Source organism: Gossypium hirsutum, chromosome A01 (genome assembly GCF_007990345.1).
Source record: "Gossypium hirsutum isolate 1008001.06 chromosome A01, Gossypium_hirsutum_v2.1, whole genome shotgun sequence".
Taxonomy (NCBI): Eukaryota; Viridiplantae; Streptophyta; class Magnoliopsida; order Malvales; family Malvaceae; genus Gossypium; species Gossypium hirsutum.
Window position 1 is genome coordinate 44,013,907 of NC_053424.1, and position 15,817 is coordinate 44,029,723.

At 35.1% G+C, this 15,817-nt stretch overlaps 1 non-coding gene across 1 annotated transcript; it reads right to left on the reverse strand.

Annotated features, from left to right (window-relative positions):
* Window positions 1-14,705: 14,705 nt before the first annotated feature.
* LOC121206417 (small nucleolar RNA R71) lies at window positions 14,706-14,812 on the reverse strand. Its single transcript, XR_005901468.1, has one exon. It is a non-coding gene; the product is annotated as a small nucleolar RNA R71 (small nucleolar RNA).
* Between the last annotated feature and the right edge of the window lie 1,005 nt (window positions 14,813-15,817).

The following is a 15,817-nucleotide window of genomic DNA, read 5'->3' on the forward strand; positions in this document are numbered from 1 at the left end:
AGACTTTACAGGATTTAAGAAAATGGGGCACAATGGTTGGTTGATAACATAGACATCAAACTTGTAGGTAAGATTTTACATTTTTCCTCCTTAACTAGAGGAACCTTTTTGTGCCATAGATTCAATGCTTCAATTCTAGCTTGATGTTTACACAAATGTCAGTCCCATCATTACTCCAGTTTATGAGTCACTTCAAGAAAATATCTTAGTAACTAATGGAACAAGGCCTCTAACTTCTGAAAGTGACATAGATGACTGATCTGATTTAATTGTAGGCAATCAATATCAATATAATCTTCTTATATAGAAAATATAACCATTTCTATGCCTTCATTGGTTTTACCAACCCATCTATCTGTATTAACTGTAGGACTCAATTACCTATCAATTTATGCTTATGTTGATGCTGCCCGTACTCATCATATATTTCTAAGGAAGAGGGTAAAGATTTCAGAAGTTTCCCTAGTGAATCTACAAAACTTTTTACAGAGGCTACAAAACTGCAACAAGGAGAAAAAGAACCTTAAACTTTGTCACCTAACCTTCTAGTAGCATCCATACAGTCATATTAGAATATAGCCAACGAATTTCCTTCTATCAATGGTTTTAACGACATACCCTATACTTTCAAAGGAGTATTAAGGAGAGCACTTATATTATCATTGATGTGGATATATCATATTCTAACTAATATTTTTTACAGTGAAGTTAACTCCGGAAATAGAACTTATTTGAGCTGCAACACGATTTTAAACAAATTTCACTATTTCAAATACATACCTTGTCTGCTTCTACACTAACAGATGAAGTAGGCACCTCAGAGCCTCCAACCTGCAAGACACAAATCATAAGAATGGAATATTGAATGTCGAACTAAGCTCACTTTTTTTCTCACATTTCATAACAAACAAACAAAGAACTTATATAATGGTAACGTTCATTTTCTTCTCACTTTTCATAGCAATCAAACAAAGAATTTATCCCAATGCACTTCTAAAAACTCAATCCCATCAACACAACAAGGACTTGTTTTTTTTTAGTTCCTATATATTTTTCCAATTAACCAAATTCAACTAAGTTCAGTTTTGGTGTTCAGGACTTCAAATTTGAGTGCCAAAGAAAATCAAAATAGGCTTATATGAACAAAACAGAAATGGGAAAAGTTCATCTTTCTTTTCCTCATATTTATTAGCAAACAAACAAAGAATTATTCGTATGTACTTCCAAAAACTCAACCCCATCAAGGCCAAAGTCTATTTTCTTTTCAATTCCCATATTTTCTTTCAATTATCCAAATTCAACTAAGCTCATTTTTTGTTGTTCAGGGTTTTAACTTTGAGTGCAATAATAACAAAACAGAAATGGTAAAAGTTCTTTTTTTAACCTCACATTTCTCAGCAAACAAACAAAGAATTAACCAAATGTACTTCTAAAACATTATATCATTAATCTACTGCTTTAACATCAATAGTCAAAAGGACTAAAAACTTTGACAAAGAAGAGTAGAAGAAGCCAGAACTAGAGATAACAAGAAATTAATGAAAATACCTCAGCCACAACTAAGAACAAAGCAAAAAAGAGGGGAAAAATCAGTGTTAAAACACTGCTAAACCAAGAATAAAGCAAAAGAAAATGGTTGTTTCATTCCCAGAAATAATAGTAATAATAATAACAACTGTGACAAAGAAGAGTAGAAGAAACCAGAACTAGAGATAACAAGAAATTAATGAAAATACCTTCAAAAAGTAGCCACAACCAAGAACAAAGCAAAAAAGAGGGGAGAAATCAGTGTTTTACTTCTCAAATATGAAATAGAAAATAGCTGTTTCGTTCCTAAATCTGAAAACAACTGTGGTTGGGAAAGAAATTAATTTAAGTTTCAAGGCTAAAATGGTAAAATAATAAATAAAAGTATGGGTATGTTTGTCTCATAAAAATACATACAATCGTACTAGCGTTAAATGCAATTGAATCCTCTAGGCTGTTTTCAGCATATCAGTGTGGCTGATTAAAGTTTTCACTAGACTGTGTTGTTGAACCAAACAGCATACCAGTGAGTTTACTATCCTTCACTGCACCACACTGACCTTCACTAGTAAACCAAAGGAACCCTAAGTCAGCATACTTTATACCAGTGCGTGCCGACTACTCCCTTGAAAAGTTGGCCGACTTGTATGTTTCTAAGATTGTGAGGCTTCCTGGTGCGCCGTTATCAATTGTATCCGATCGAGACCCGAGGTTCACCTCGTGATTTTGGAAAAAGTTGCAAGAGGCTCTAGGAACCAAGTTGAGTTTCAGTACGGCATTTCATCCACAAACTGACGAACAGTCAGAAAGAGTAATATAGATCTTAGAAGACATGTTGAGGTGTTGTGTTCTTGAATTTCAAGAAAGTTGGGAAAAATACTTACCATTGGTTGAATTCGCCTACAATAACAACTATCAGTCGAGTCTAAAAATGGCACCTTATGAGGCTTTGTACGGGCGAAAGTGTCGAATGCCCTTATTCGGGACTGAGTTGAGAGAGATTTAGATTCACGGGGTTGATTTGATCAAAGAGGCTGAGGAAAAAGTTAAGGTGATTCGCAACTGTTTGAAAGCCACCTCGGATAGACAAAAATCTTATGTGGATTTGAAATGGTAGGAGATTAAGTTTGAGGTCGGTGATAAGGTATTTTTGAAAGTTTCCCCATGGAGGAAAGTCCTCAGATTTGGTAGAAAAGGCAAGTTGAGTTCTCGCTTCATAGGATCTTATAAGGTTACCGAGAGAGGAGGGCCTGCTGCCTACCATTTGGATTTGCCGCCAGAGTTAGAAAAGATTCATGACGTGTTTCACGTGTCCATGTTACGCCGATACAAATCTGACCCTTCGCACATAATTGCGCCAACTGAAGTTGAGATTCTTCCAGATATGACTTATGGTGAGGAGCCAGTCAATATCTTAGCTCGAGAGGTCAAACAGTTAAGAAATAAGAGTATACCACTTGCGAAGGTTTTGTGGAATAGACATGGAGTCAAGGAAGCCGCATGGGAACCCGAGGAGTCTTTGATAGAGCAGTATCCGAACTTATTCACTGGTAAGATTTTTTGAGTACGAAAATCTCTAAGGGGGGAGAAATGTAATAGCCGGATTTAGGGCCTAGTCAGAACAGTGGTCTCAGGATCACAAATCTGAAGTTGGGAAAATTAATTTATTATAATTATGAGATTATAGCATGATTATATTAGTGTTTGAAAATTTTGACAAGTAAATCTTAATGATTGTGAGCCCAATTGCGAAAAAAAGACTAAATCACATAAAGTGCAAAAGTCATAATTTGATAGCTAAAGGTGTTATTTTATTAAAGAACCAAAAATTAGGGGTCTTTAGTGTGCAAATAGGCCCTTAATTGATGGAATAGCCGGCCATGAGACATAAAGGAGACAAATTTTAAAAGTAGGTAGAAATTTGGTAGCTATTTTGACCAAAAAGAAACAAAATAGAAAAAAATTGTCAATTTCTTTTCTTCTCATCTCTTTCCGCTAAAATTTTCAGCCATGAAAGCGGGTTTGAAAGCTTAAATTTTGCAGCAACTTATTCCTCTCACAAGTAAGTGATTTTAATGAGTTTTCTTCAAGATTTTCACATTTTTGATACCCTTGAAGCATGAGCTTTCAAATGAGGGTAATATCTTGCAAAAAGGTCAAGAGTTTAGGATTTTTCCATGGATGTAATTGTGATAGATGCTGAGTTTTTATGGAGGACTACGAGTCCTAGTTGTGTTATAAGCTACTTTTGAAAAATGTGTTAGCTTGAAAATACCTAAAGGAACCATTTTGCATAAGTTGCAAAATAGATAATAAGTGTATAAAATAGTGAGAATTTGGGGTTACTATGAGAGTAAATAAAGTTTAGCTAGGCTTGAAATACGAAGAAATTCAAAAAATCGATTTTCGAATATAGGGGTAAAATGGTCATTTTGCTAAGGCCTAGGGGCAAAATGGTTGTTTTACAAAAGATGTAAAATTATGAATGCCTAATTGTAATTAATGACTAAATGAGTACATTTCTGCTATTATAGATCAAGATTTACCAAAATCGAGCCTAGACTGGGGTAAAGTCAAGCAATCTGATTAAGCCGTCTAGCCAAGTATTTTTTGTAAACCGAGGTAAGTTGTATGTAAATAATACAACTATTTTGTTAAATGCATGTATTAGATTGTTATTGATTTTGATATAGCATGAATTTCTAGATTTTGAACTAAGTATGCATATTTATGATTGAGAAAGTAGAAAGATCCAGTGGGAACCCTAGGAAAACAAACCAGATGTTCATGCCATAACATTGGGTTGTGAGAGAGCCAGTGTGAGACCATGTCTGGGACATAGCATTGGCATTGAAACGATGGCTAGGGTAAGGCATGTTTGGGACATGCATCAACCACATTACGATAGCCAGTGTAAGACCATGTCTAGGACATGGCATCAGCGTGGAGATGAGTGCCAGTGTAAGACGTGTTTGGCACATGCATCGGCTAAGGTTCATGCTAGTGTAAGCATGTCTGGGACATGCATCAGCACTTATACATGAGAGCAAGTGTAAGACCATGTCTGGGACAGGGCACGACCTCGATGAAGATAGCCAGTATAAGACCATGTCTGGGACATGGCATCGGCAACTTAACCCATGTTTGAGGCTTATGGAATATCCGGTAGTATTTCCAAAAGGTTCAACTTTAAGAGTTAAGAAAGATATTTAATAAGGAAAGCATGATAATTTTTTTAGTGTTACAGGTACCTATTTTGGTATACACATGTAATGATCTCAATTAGAAAATGTGACTTGAGTGGACGATAATGAGTAAGTCAAGTTATGCTTACCTTTGAGCTATGAGCATGATAATAAATGGTGAAATTGTTGTTGTATATTTATTTATATGCAACTTACTAAGCTTTATGCTTACTTTCTTTCCCTTCTCTTTTCTTTCAGTACTGCCAAATTTCTCAAGGATCCCTTGAAGTCAGAGATATCAATCACACTATCAGCCGTAATACTCGGTATAATTGGATTTATATTTTTTATTATGGCATGTATAGGGCTAGACTAGGAATTTGTATTGTTGGTAAATTGTTTATGTATATTGGCTTAAGATAAAAGCCCTTCATTTTGTATTAAGCCTAGATAATGGCTATTATTTATTTTGGTAAATGTATATGATGTTCCTTCTATGAATGAATTGATGTCTTTTGGGATGGAATTAGTATATTGAAATGATCTTGTGTAGGTTGTGCAAAATGGCTTGGAAGATAGCCTAGTTTGTCCACACGGGCAAGACACACGGGCGTGTGTCTAAGTCGTGTGTGACACACAGCTCACCCCTATGGGTGTGTGTTATGGCCGTGCATCCCCTGCACTTAAACTTTTAAGTTAGTATTGTCCACGGGTAGGCCACACGGGCGTGTGCCATAGCCGTGTCTATAAGTCACTATTGTCCACGAGTAGGCCACACGGGCGTATGTCATGACCGTGCCCTAAAGTCATGTTACACACGGGCTAAGGGCATGGGCGTGTCTCGAGTCACACGGGCGTGTGGAACCCTAAGGCATGAACTTTTCCAAGTTTTTCTTAAGTTCTCAACTTAAACTTAAATCATCTTGAATGTATGTTTTGGGTTTCGTAAGTCCTATTAAGGGACAGATTGAGTATGAAATGAAAAGTTTTAAATTAATCAAAATTTTATGGCCCAGTTTCACATGCGTTTGCTTGAGTTAAGTCTGGTGACACCTCTAACCTTGTTCCGACGTCGGATATGGGTGAGGGTGTTACAATGAGATTAAGTTGGCTTCGGGCCATGATATTGGCACTTTGGTGGGAGTTTTTCGTGTATCCAATAGTATTCTAAATTGTTCAACGGGTTGTGCATGAGATTGAGACGAGATGGTACAAGTATGTATATAAACCGCATAAGCTTAAACCGAAGAAGTTATGAAGTTCATACATAAGATTATGATAGAAAATGTGAAAGGTTTGTTAGTTATGTGAATTACATGTTGATATGTTCAAATTGATGATTTGTCTAATTGTGTTAAGATTGAGTTTATTTCGTACGAGCTTACTAAGCTATATAGCTTACTTTGTTCAATTTTCCATTTTTAGTGACTTTAAAACTAACTCTGACTCGGGGAGCATCAAAGACATCATCACACTATCCAAATATCAATTTGGTATTTTTGAGCTTATGTTTTGAGTATATGGCATGTATAGGGACTTTGGTCATTTTGGTATACTTGGTAATGTGTTGTGCCATTTGAAATGGCTTGTTTATGTTTATATTTTGGTTGTAAATATACAGCCATGAGATTTGGTTTAAGATATTTTAAATGTATATGTATATGTGAGAATGGCCTATGATGTGGTCCATAATTGCTTGCAAATGGTTTGTGGTAATTTAGCATTTATGGTAGCTAATGGTTACAGATAGGTATTGTTGTTTGTGATTTTAGGTAAGATAAAATATTTGGTTAAAATAATGCATATAAATGTTTGAGATTAATGTGTATAGAGAATGGGAGTATTGAATGTGCATGAATTATGTTTGATTTGGTTGAATTGAAATGCCTTTTGATGCTATGTATTTGTGCCAATTGATGTGGTGTAGGTGCATGCAAGTTTGGGTGGCACAATGTCTTGGTAAATAGCCTATTTTTTTCTACACGAGCAGAGACCGGGAGTGTGTCTCAGCCGTGTGTGACACACGGTTATGTTACACGGTCGTGTGTCCCCTGGTGTTGAAATTAAAATCAAGTCAGTATGCTCCACAAGGCCTCACTCACAGGCGTGTGACTTAGCCATGTGGCATAAGTCAGTATACCCTACAGGTTTGGCACGACCTAGCACACGGCCTTGCACATAGACGTGTATGGCCATTTTTAGGGCACACGGGCGTGTGTATTGGCTGTGTGACCCAAGTCAGAGAGTTACACGGGGTCGGATACAGGATGGGACACGGCCATGTGCTCCCATTTCGAATGTCCACACAGACTTTGACACAGGCATATTTGTTGGCCGTGTACACACGGGCATGTGTCCCCTGTTTTGAGAAAAAATTCTTAAATGTTCTATAAGTTTACAAAGTTATCAGCTTAGTCTCGAACCTTTACTAAAGCATGTTTAGGGCCTTCTGTGCTCGTATTAGGGACATTTTGATTGAGATTGAATGATAATTGCATGAAATGTAAAAATGTTTGCAAAGTGAATGTTTAATTGTTTCATAAGTCTGGTAATACTCTGTAACCCTATTCTGATGTTGAATACAGGTATTCTCGGACTAATGTAGCGTGTGTAAGAGTCTAGCTATACATTCCATATACAACCTGTGATAGTGTGATGACTCCACAATATAAAATATGTTTTTATGTAGTAAATAGATCCTGATCGAGCTATAGTTGATGTTGCCTAGAGTAACGCACCAGCTCCTACTCAAGGGGCAACACCTTCTGAATCTAGAAATATATCGGCTAGTTACGGAGGAAAAGCTAAGGAAGCCTTTTTCGAAATGATGAATGAATGGTTCATACAATTTGTCTGGAAAAATCTAGTTGCTCAACAACCTCCGCCCCCACCTAATATCAACCTATTCTCGTAACTCCTCAATTTGTGGAACTTCAACTAATAAATAAGCAACCGGTAGATAAAATCTAAAAACACGGGGTTGAATAGTTCAGATCTACCATTGATGATGATCCCAAGCGAGCTGAATTTTGGCTTGAAAACACTATTCGGGTATTTAATAAATTGTCGTGTACGCCAGCTGAGTGTTTGAAATGTGCTATTTTATTATTGAGGGACATTGCGTATCAATGGTGGAATACTTTATTGTTTGTGGTACCTGATAAACCGTAATTGATACATATTTCTATCCCATGCTTAGCACACTTTATGGATGATTTTTCCTTAAAATTGGTGAATTTGATGCTCCTAATGCCTTAATTTCATGTTTTATACTTAGGTGAGCATAGAAGAGTGAAAGGAACGAGAAACGGGCCAAAAACGAAGAAAATGGGCCAACGTACAAAATTAACACGGCCTGGACTTCCTCACACGGGTAGACCACAAGGCCATTGGAAATTTCAAAGCACGATTTACATGGGTAGATCACACGCCCAAGCCTATTTAACAGGCTTGACCACAGCCTGAAGTAATGACACACGGGCATGTCCCTGCCGAGCCCAAGTTTAGTCCAATTCAGAAAAGGCCAATTTTGAGGGACCTTAGGCATTCCAAAGCCTATTTAAACACCTGAGGAGACACTTAGACAGGGGAGGCACAAGAGGGAGCAAGGAATTGCTCAAAGAAAGCCGATCGATCCATCTTAGAAGCCGGATTCACCATCAAGACTGAAGATGTCCCTTCAAATTCCCCTAGGAGTTTTGGGTTTTCTTATGTTTTGTTATTTTTCTTTTGAGATGTTTTCTTTCATTAATATGAACTAAAACTCCTAAATACCTAAGGGGGATGAAACCTAAGACGGATCTTGTTATTATTATCTGAATTCTATGATAAATATTTGACTTGTTCTTAATTATGGGTTCTTAATTCTTGTTTTGATATTCCAAGATATTAATTCAAGTTAAGCTCTTATTCAGAGGAGGAATAGACCCTGTCTAAGAGTAAATTTATCATAATTAAGCGGAGTTGGTTGCGCGCCTAGAGATAGGGTGACAAGATTTTGCCAACTTAGGGTGAAACCTAATAACGGGATCCATAGATTGAGTTAATGCAACCCTAGGGCATTAATTAGAAAGAGATTTCAATTATTCAAACTAGGGTTAGACGTTGTTGTCTCGAGAGAGATAATAATATAACTTAGGGATCTCTACGGAACAAGTTGAATGAATAAATCGTCCGATTCAGAGTCAAATAACAAGTGAAGTCTAGGTGGATTTTCCTTTGGTATTATCTTAATCAATCAAGTTTTCCAAAAAGTATTTCCCCAAATTTCTTTTCTGTGATTTCTTAGTTTAAATAATTAGTTAGATAAACAAAACCCTTTTATTTTTTAGACTAAATAATAAAAAGAAAGTTGATACTAGTACTTTTAGTTCCTTTGGGATCGATAATCCGGTCTTGCTAAAGTTATACTACTGTTCGATAGGTACACTTGCCTTTATCGTGATAATAGTTAGTTTCAAGAACAATTCATTATAAATATTTAAAACCTGTCACGAATATCACGTTTCAAGTTTTTGGCACCGTTACTGGGGAACTAAGATATTAGGAACACTCGATTTTTATTACTTTAGCCATTTACTTTTACTGCAATTTAAATTTTATTCTAAATTTATTCTAATTTTATTACTAATTCTTCTTTTTCCTTTTTTTTCTGGCAAGTTCTTATAGTTTATGACTAGAAGAAATGTGACAGTCCTAAATTGACCCTAGTCGAAAAGTGGTTTCGGGACCATGAAACTGAGTCTTATAAGTAATTAAAAGTTATATTCTGTGTTTATGATGTGAGTAAATGCATGTGTGAAAGTTTCATGCATTAATTTGATCATTTTATGTGAATTTATTAAAATGGACTTATATGAAACATTGTTCGAAAGTGATAGGTTAATCTTACAATGGTCTATTAGTACATGCATTGAAAAGAGTGGTTTTGCATGTCAATTTACCCATAATAAACATAGTGGCCGGCCAAGAAATGACAATGCTTCACTAATTCAAATTTAAAATAATTTATAGTAACAAATGATTTAATAATTGGAATAAAATGAATTAAATAAAAGAGAAGAAAGAGGAAGGTGTTCATCTTCTCCTCCTACCTCTCTCAAAGCCGAAAAAAAAGAAAAAGGAAGGGAAAAATTTACCTAGAGCAATTCGGCATTCATCTTTGGCTATTAGGAGGTAAGCTTTGAATTTGTTGATTTGGTTTCATAATATGCTAAGTTAAATTGTGGATGCACTCTTGGTAATGTCAAGAAAGTTGAGATTTCTTATGGTGATTTGGGCAATATGCCGAATGATTAAGTGTTAGAATTAGAGGTTATTTTCATGTCGTATGGAACAATAGGGGAATGACTAGAATGGGGTAAAGATTTTGGGATGAGTAGTAGTTTAGAGGCACCTTGTACATTCGGTCAAAAATTGAGCTTATTTAGAATGTTGATTTCTTCCTCTATGATTATTTTCCTTGTATGTTAAATGGTTCTTGATAGGGGCGAATGAGTTATGAAAGTTTTTATACATGTATGAAGTTCAAGGTGCAGAAATTTTAGTCTTGATGTTATGAATAATTCGGTTGAAATATGAAGAATGGGAGTTGTCATTTAGGTTAAGATCAAAGGAATGATAAATAGGCACTAAAAGGTTGAATGTGTGAAATTTAAGGTATAAGAACCTATAGGTAATTACATAGGTAATGTTCAAAAAAAATTAATGTGGTATATTCGGCCATGTAGAGTATATCCTAAAGATATTATATTTAATTCCCTATAATCGGCTAAATGGGTGATAATGGTTTGTAATGTTGAATTGAATTATGATTATGTACGTTAGAATTAGATATAACAAAAAACTATGTGAATTTGGATGAATATGAATTATGTATATACGTTAAGGTCAATGACTTTTCTAAATGACGGTATATATGATATTATGTTTTAAATATGTGAATGAGAACCTTACAGAGTAAATTGTATAAATCTGCTAGGGACAGCAGCAGTAGCGTGTTTTGGAAAAATTACCATAAATTGTGGGAGTTGAGTTAAAGGCTGAATAAATTATGTAATTAAAGCTTGATGCGTCTAGTTTCGTATAAAAGAAATTGTGTAAGTAAAGGGGTTGCCGATAATGAGATTTTCAAAGTTGTGTGAGACAAAGTCAGAATGGCTCCGAAATTCCCTGTTCAGTATTTGGAAAATCATTATAAATCGTACAAAAATGATTATAAGACAAAATTATATGCTTAGACTCCTTAATGAGTCTAGTTTCAAACAAAATAGACGAAAACATATTTTGAATTCTGTACAATGAGAAATTAAATTCTTAGTGAAGAGTAGTCAGAGTAGTCAAGCAGTAAAACAGGGGAAACTTTAAGAAAAATCTGGTATTGATTGGCCAAACCAAAAATTCTGAAAAATTTTGTGGATAGAGGATATACAAGTCTATTTTCATGGAAAATTAACGGCACATAATTTGGAATTTCGTAGCCCCAGTTACAAATAATTTAACGACTGTTGCTTAGGAAAACAGCTTGTAGAGGATTTGTGGTTATGTTGTAAACATGGATAAAACTTGTTTTAGTTGCTCATAAGCTATTGATTAAACCCATACGTGAATTCTAAATTGTGATATTATAAAATGATATATGAGTGTTAGATGGATCTTTGATATTAAAATTTGTGAAATTGTAAGTTTATAAGTATTCGAATATGAAATGATAGTATGGCATGAAATTGAATTATTCATTGGAAAATGATAGATGTAGATTCAGCCAAGACAAAGTGCATACATGAAAGTATATGTGGTATTTTAAGTATAATTGTTCATTTGATGAAGTTGGCTAATAGTTCAAGTAAGGATTTCTCTATTCGATATGTCCATGAATTGAGGCAATGGGTTCGGTAATTAGCTTAAGACATTCGGGTAATATCACATGTCCGATCATAGTTAAACATTCGACAGTTATGATTCTTCGGCTATAATGTTTGAATATCACTATGGAAAAAATATATATATATGATCGGTTGCCTATTATTTAGTTTGAAATGAATCTTAATAAATAGGTATTCGTATATAGTAAAATTGGACAAGTAATTGAATAAATTTATTTGTTTTATTAAGCTCAAGAGCATAGAGGATCTAAATCAGATAAAGGAAAAGAGAAAGTAGTTGAATAGCCTATCCTCAACCGTTCTAATATACCGAGGTAAGTCTCTAAGTAATTAAACCTAATTTGAGTTTTGATTAATGGATACTATTATAAAAATGGCTAAATTGAAAAATATGATGTGGCCATGATATGTGATAAGGCCAAATGGCCAATGTGATGAATGTGGAAGTGCATACATGTGATAAGGCCGGATGGTTAATGTGATATATGTGTACGTGAATATGTGATAAGGCCGAATGACCAATTGTGAAAAGTGTGCAATATTAGATATTTAATGAGGCCAAAGTTAGTAAAAAAAATAATAAATATATATTATATGAATTGTGCTGAGATTGTATCTGGGTTAGAGACCCGCTGGCTTCATGCTGGGATTGTATCCGGGTTTAAAGTCCCGCAGGCTTAATGCTGGTGAATTAAGTAAGATTATGATCTTGAATGTTCACAGTGAGCTACCACCAAGTAAGTACTATACATTTAAGAGGTTCAGATACATATTACCTCTTCATTTGTAAGTTTACCTCAAAGTGAATCACTAGCATTCAAGAAAAACGTATATGTGATTGATCATTATATTGCAAAAATGAGGATGACCTAATCAGTCTTGGTATGCTTGTATAATGTAGTATATACTAAGCTTTCATGTATGTACTCGTATACATTCGGCCAACGATTTGGTGAATTATTAGTATTAAAGAACGATACATATGTGGGAATGATTATTATATCTTTGAATAAGGGAATAATCTATTCGGTCAATGGTTGTTAGTATGACAAAGTGTTTGATTTAAATTTATCGTATGAGCTTAAGTAAAGAAAAGTATGTGCTGAGATTTATATATGTAATTGTGCATATTCGGCCAAGAAGGCCCTATAAATTGAGAATAAATTGTATTCGGCTAGATGTACAAATGCAAGGGAAGGATTGTATTTTGTCAACCTACGTATATGTGGAAAGGTTTATGTTTGATTCTTTGCGTACCCATGCTGTAATTCAATACATGCCACATTGAAATACTCGAAAGTTTTGATGCGATTATGAAATAAGGAATTAAGTTTTATATATATATATATCCATGTATGTGCATGAAACGAGTACGTTTGAGCAAGTGATTATGATTATTGAAAGAGTATATGTTATGCTAAATGAGTAGTGACTCTATGAATCTATTCACGATAGATTATGATATTACTATGTGCTTCTAAATAGGGAAACTAAACGTGGTAAAAGTATTATATTTTAGTTTAATTGATTGAATTAGAAGTAGATAGGAGGTTTCTAGATGCGAAAGACTATGTGAATCAAATTTGGAAGAAATAGGTAAACTATATATGCATGCATGAGGTTTGAACTAATTGATGTAATGGTGAGATCTCTTGATATTGTTAAATGGGGTTTCTGCAAGGTCTAAGACGATGAGGCTTAGTAATGAAACGACAGTTAAAGATGTTCAGTACATTAAGTTGGCCAGGTAAGTATCAGGTACTTGTATGTGATTTTCAATTCGGATTAGATCAAAAGTATACAAAGCGATGCATATGTGAATAAGTGTATGAATACAAATGTGACCACAGTCTATGTGACTATGATACATTTGGCCAATGTGTTATGCCATAAGAATGTATTCGATTAAACTATAATAGAGACATTTAGATTGGAGTGTAATTATGAGCTACGTGTGCCTTGTGAGCATACGAATATTTGACCATTTTGGTCATTATCATGAAATAATTTGTGGTAACTAAATGATGTGGTTATGGAAATTATAGTTCGTTATGGAGCTCTAGATTGACTTCATTTATTAGAAAAAATCGAGTGATAAATGATAATTGAATTTAATTCTGCAAAATTATTGTTTTACTTAAGACTTACTAAGCTTATGTAAGCTTACTCCATTTGTCTTTTGTCTTTGTTTTATAGATTGTGGACTCTGATTACCAGCTCGGGGATCGTCAGCACTTCATCACACTATCTACTATTATGGAAACCTTGTGATTTGGATTTAGCTTATGGCATGTATAGGATATATTATACTAGAATGGTATCATAACTATTGTTTATAAGCCATGCGAATATGGCATCCTTTGGAAGTCTACTTTTATGAGTTATAAGTTTGATCTTTGTTTGTGTTTAGAAATTTAATTAAATGAACAATCTTTATTCACGAAAGAAAAAAAATGTTCAAAATTTTACTGTTTTGATCTGCTTCCAAATTGTCTGGTAACGCCTCGTCCGATTCCGGCGACGGTTACGGGATAGGGGTGTTACAAGAAACCTGTCAGGACCATTACTTTTTGACAGTGAGATCGATCGCACAGTTTGCAGAAACCAAAGAGAAATAAGGCGAAGCTTAAGATACACAGAGAACGAGCAAAAGAACGATATTCAAATGACAACCGAGGAGATGGCTAAAAACCAAGAAAATCCGCTACCTCCTGCGATTACTGTAAATCAGAATCCTGCTCCACGCACTATGTATGATTATGCTAAACCTAATTTAACAGGAACTGAGTCAAGCATAGTTAGACCTGCTATTGCTGTAAATAATTTTGAACTGAAACCTAACACAATTTAAATGATACAACAGTTTGTTCAGTTTGATGGTTTGCATGACGAGAATCCCAATGCTTTCTTGGCAAATTTCCTAGAATTTTGTGATACCTTTAAAATTAATGGTGTTTCTATTGACACCATCCGCCTTCGGTTGTTTCCCTTTTTGTTAAGGAATAAGGCTAAACAATGGTTGAACTCATTACCACGAGGGTCAATCACTATTTGGGAACAAATGACTGAAAAGTTTTTATGAAAATATTTTTTGCCGGCTAAAATAGCTAAATTATGTAATGATATCTCTTCTTTTGTGCAGATGGATTTAGAAACACTCTACGATGCATGGGAGAGATACAACGACCTTTTGAGAAGGTGCCCTCACCATGGGTTACCGCTTTGGCTACAAGTTCAAAAGTTTCATAATGGCCTGAATCCTTCGACTTAGCAGATGTATGATGTAGCTGCTGGAGGAACCGTCAATAATAAGACACCTGAAGATGCCTATGAATTTATATAGGAGATGTCACTGAATAACTATCAGTGGCAAGTCATGAGGACAAAGCCAATGAAAATATCCGGCGTTTATAATGTCGATTCGGTTACCATGCTCTCTAATCAGGTAGAACTCTTGAATAAGAAAATTGATGGTTTTCTTACTTCTTCACAGGTTCACCCAGTAATGTAGTGCGAAATAGATGGAGGTGGATTGAGCAATTTAGAATACCCACCTTATGGCCACAACATGGAGAACGAGCAATTAAATTACATGGGTAATAATTCTCGATCTCAAAACAATCCTTATAGCAATACTTACAATGCAGGTTGGAGGAATCACCCAAATTTTTCATGGGGAGGCCAAGGAAATTAGAAACCACCACCCCCTCCAGGCTTTCAGCAACTATCATACCAGTAGAAGAAAAAGCTAAACCTTGAAGAGATGCTAACCAAATTAATGTCGATGTTAGAGACTCATTTTTAGAATACCAAGACGGTACTCAAAAATCAACAAGCATTAATCTAGGGGCTCGAAACTCAGATTGGATAGCTTGCCAAGTTGATTTCCAAACGACCACAAGGTAGCCTGCCAAGCAACACTGAATCAAACCCAAGGGAGCAACTCAACGCAATTGCCCTTTAAGATAAGGAAGGGTTAGTGGCAAAACCAAGGCCAGAACCGGTGGTAAGCAAAGGAAAGAATGACGTACGCCAAAACAAACAAAAATCAGTAAGTACAGGATATAAACCTCGAGTGCCATACCCCAATACGACAAGGAAAGACTGCTCAGATGAACAATTTGGTAAATTCCTTACACTTTTAAAGAAACTACATATTAACCTACCGTTTATTGAAGCACTTTCGCAAATGCCGAATGCAATCAAATTTTTAAAAGAGCT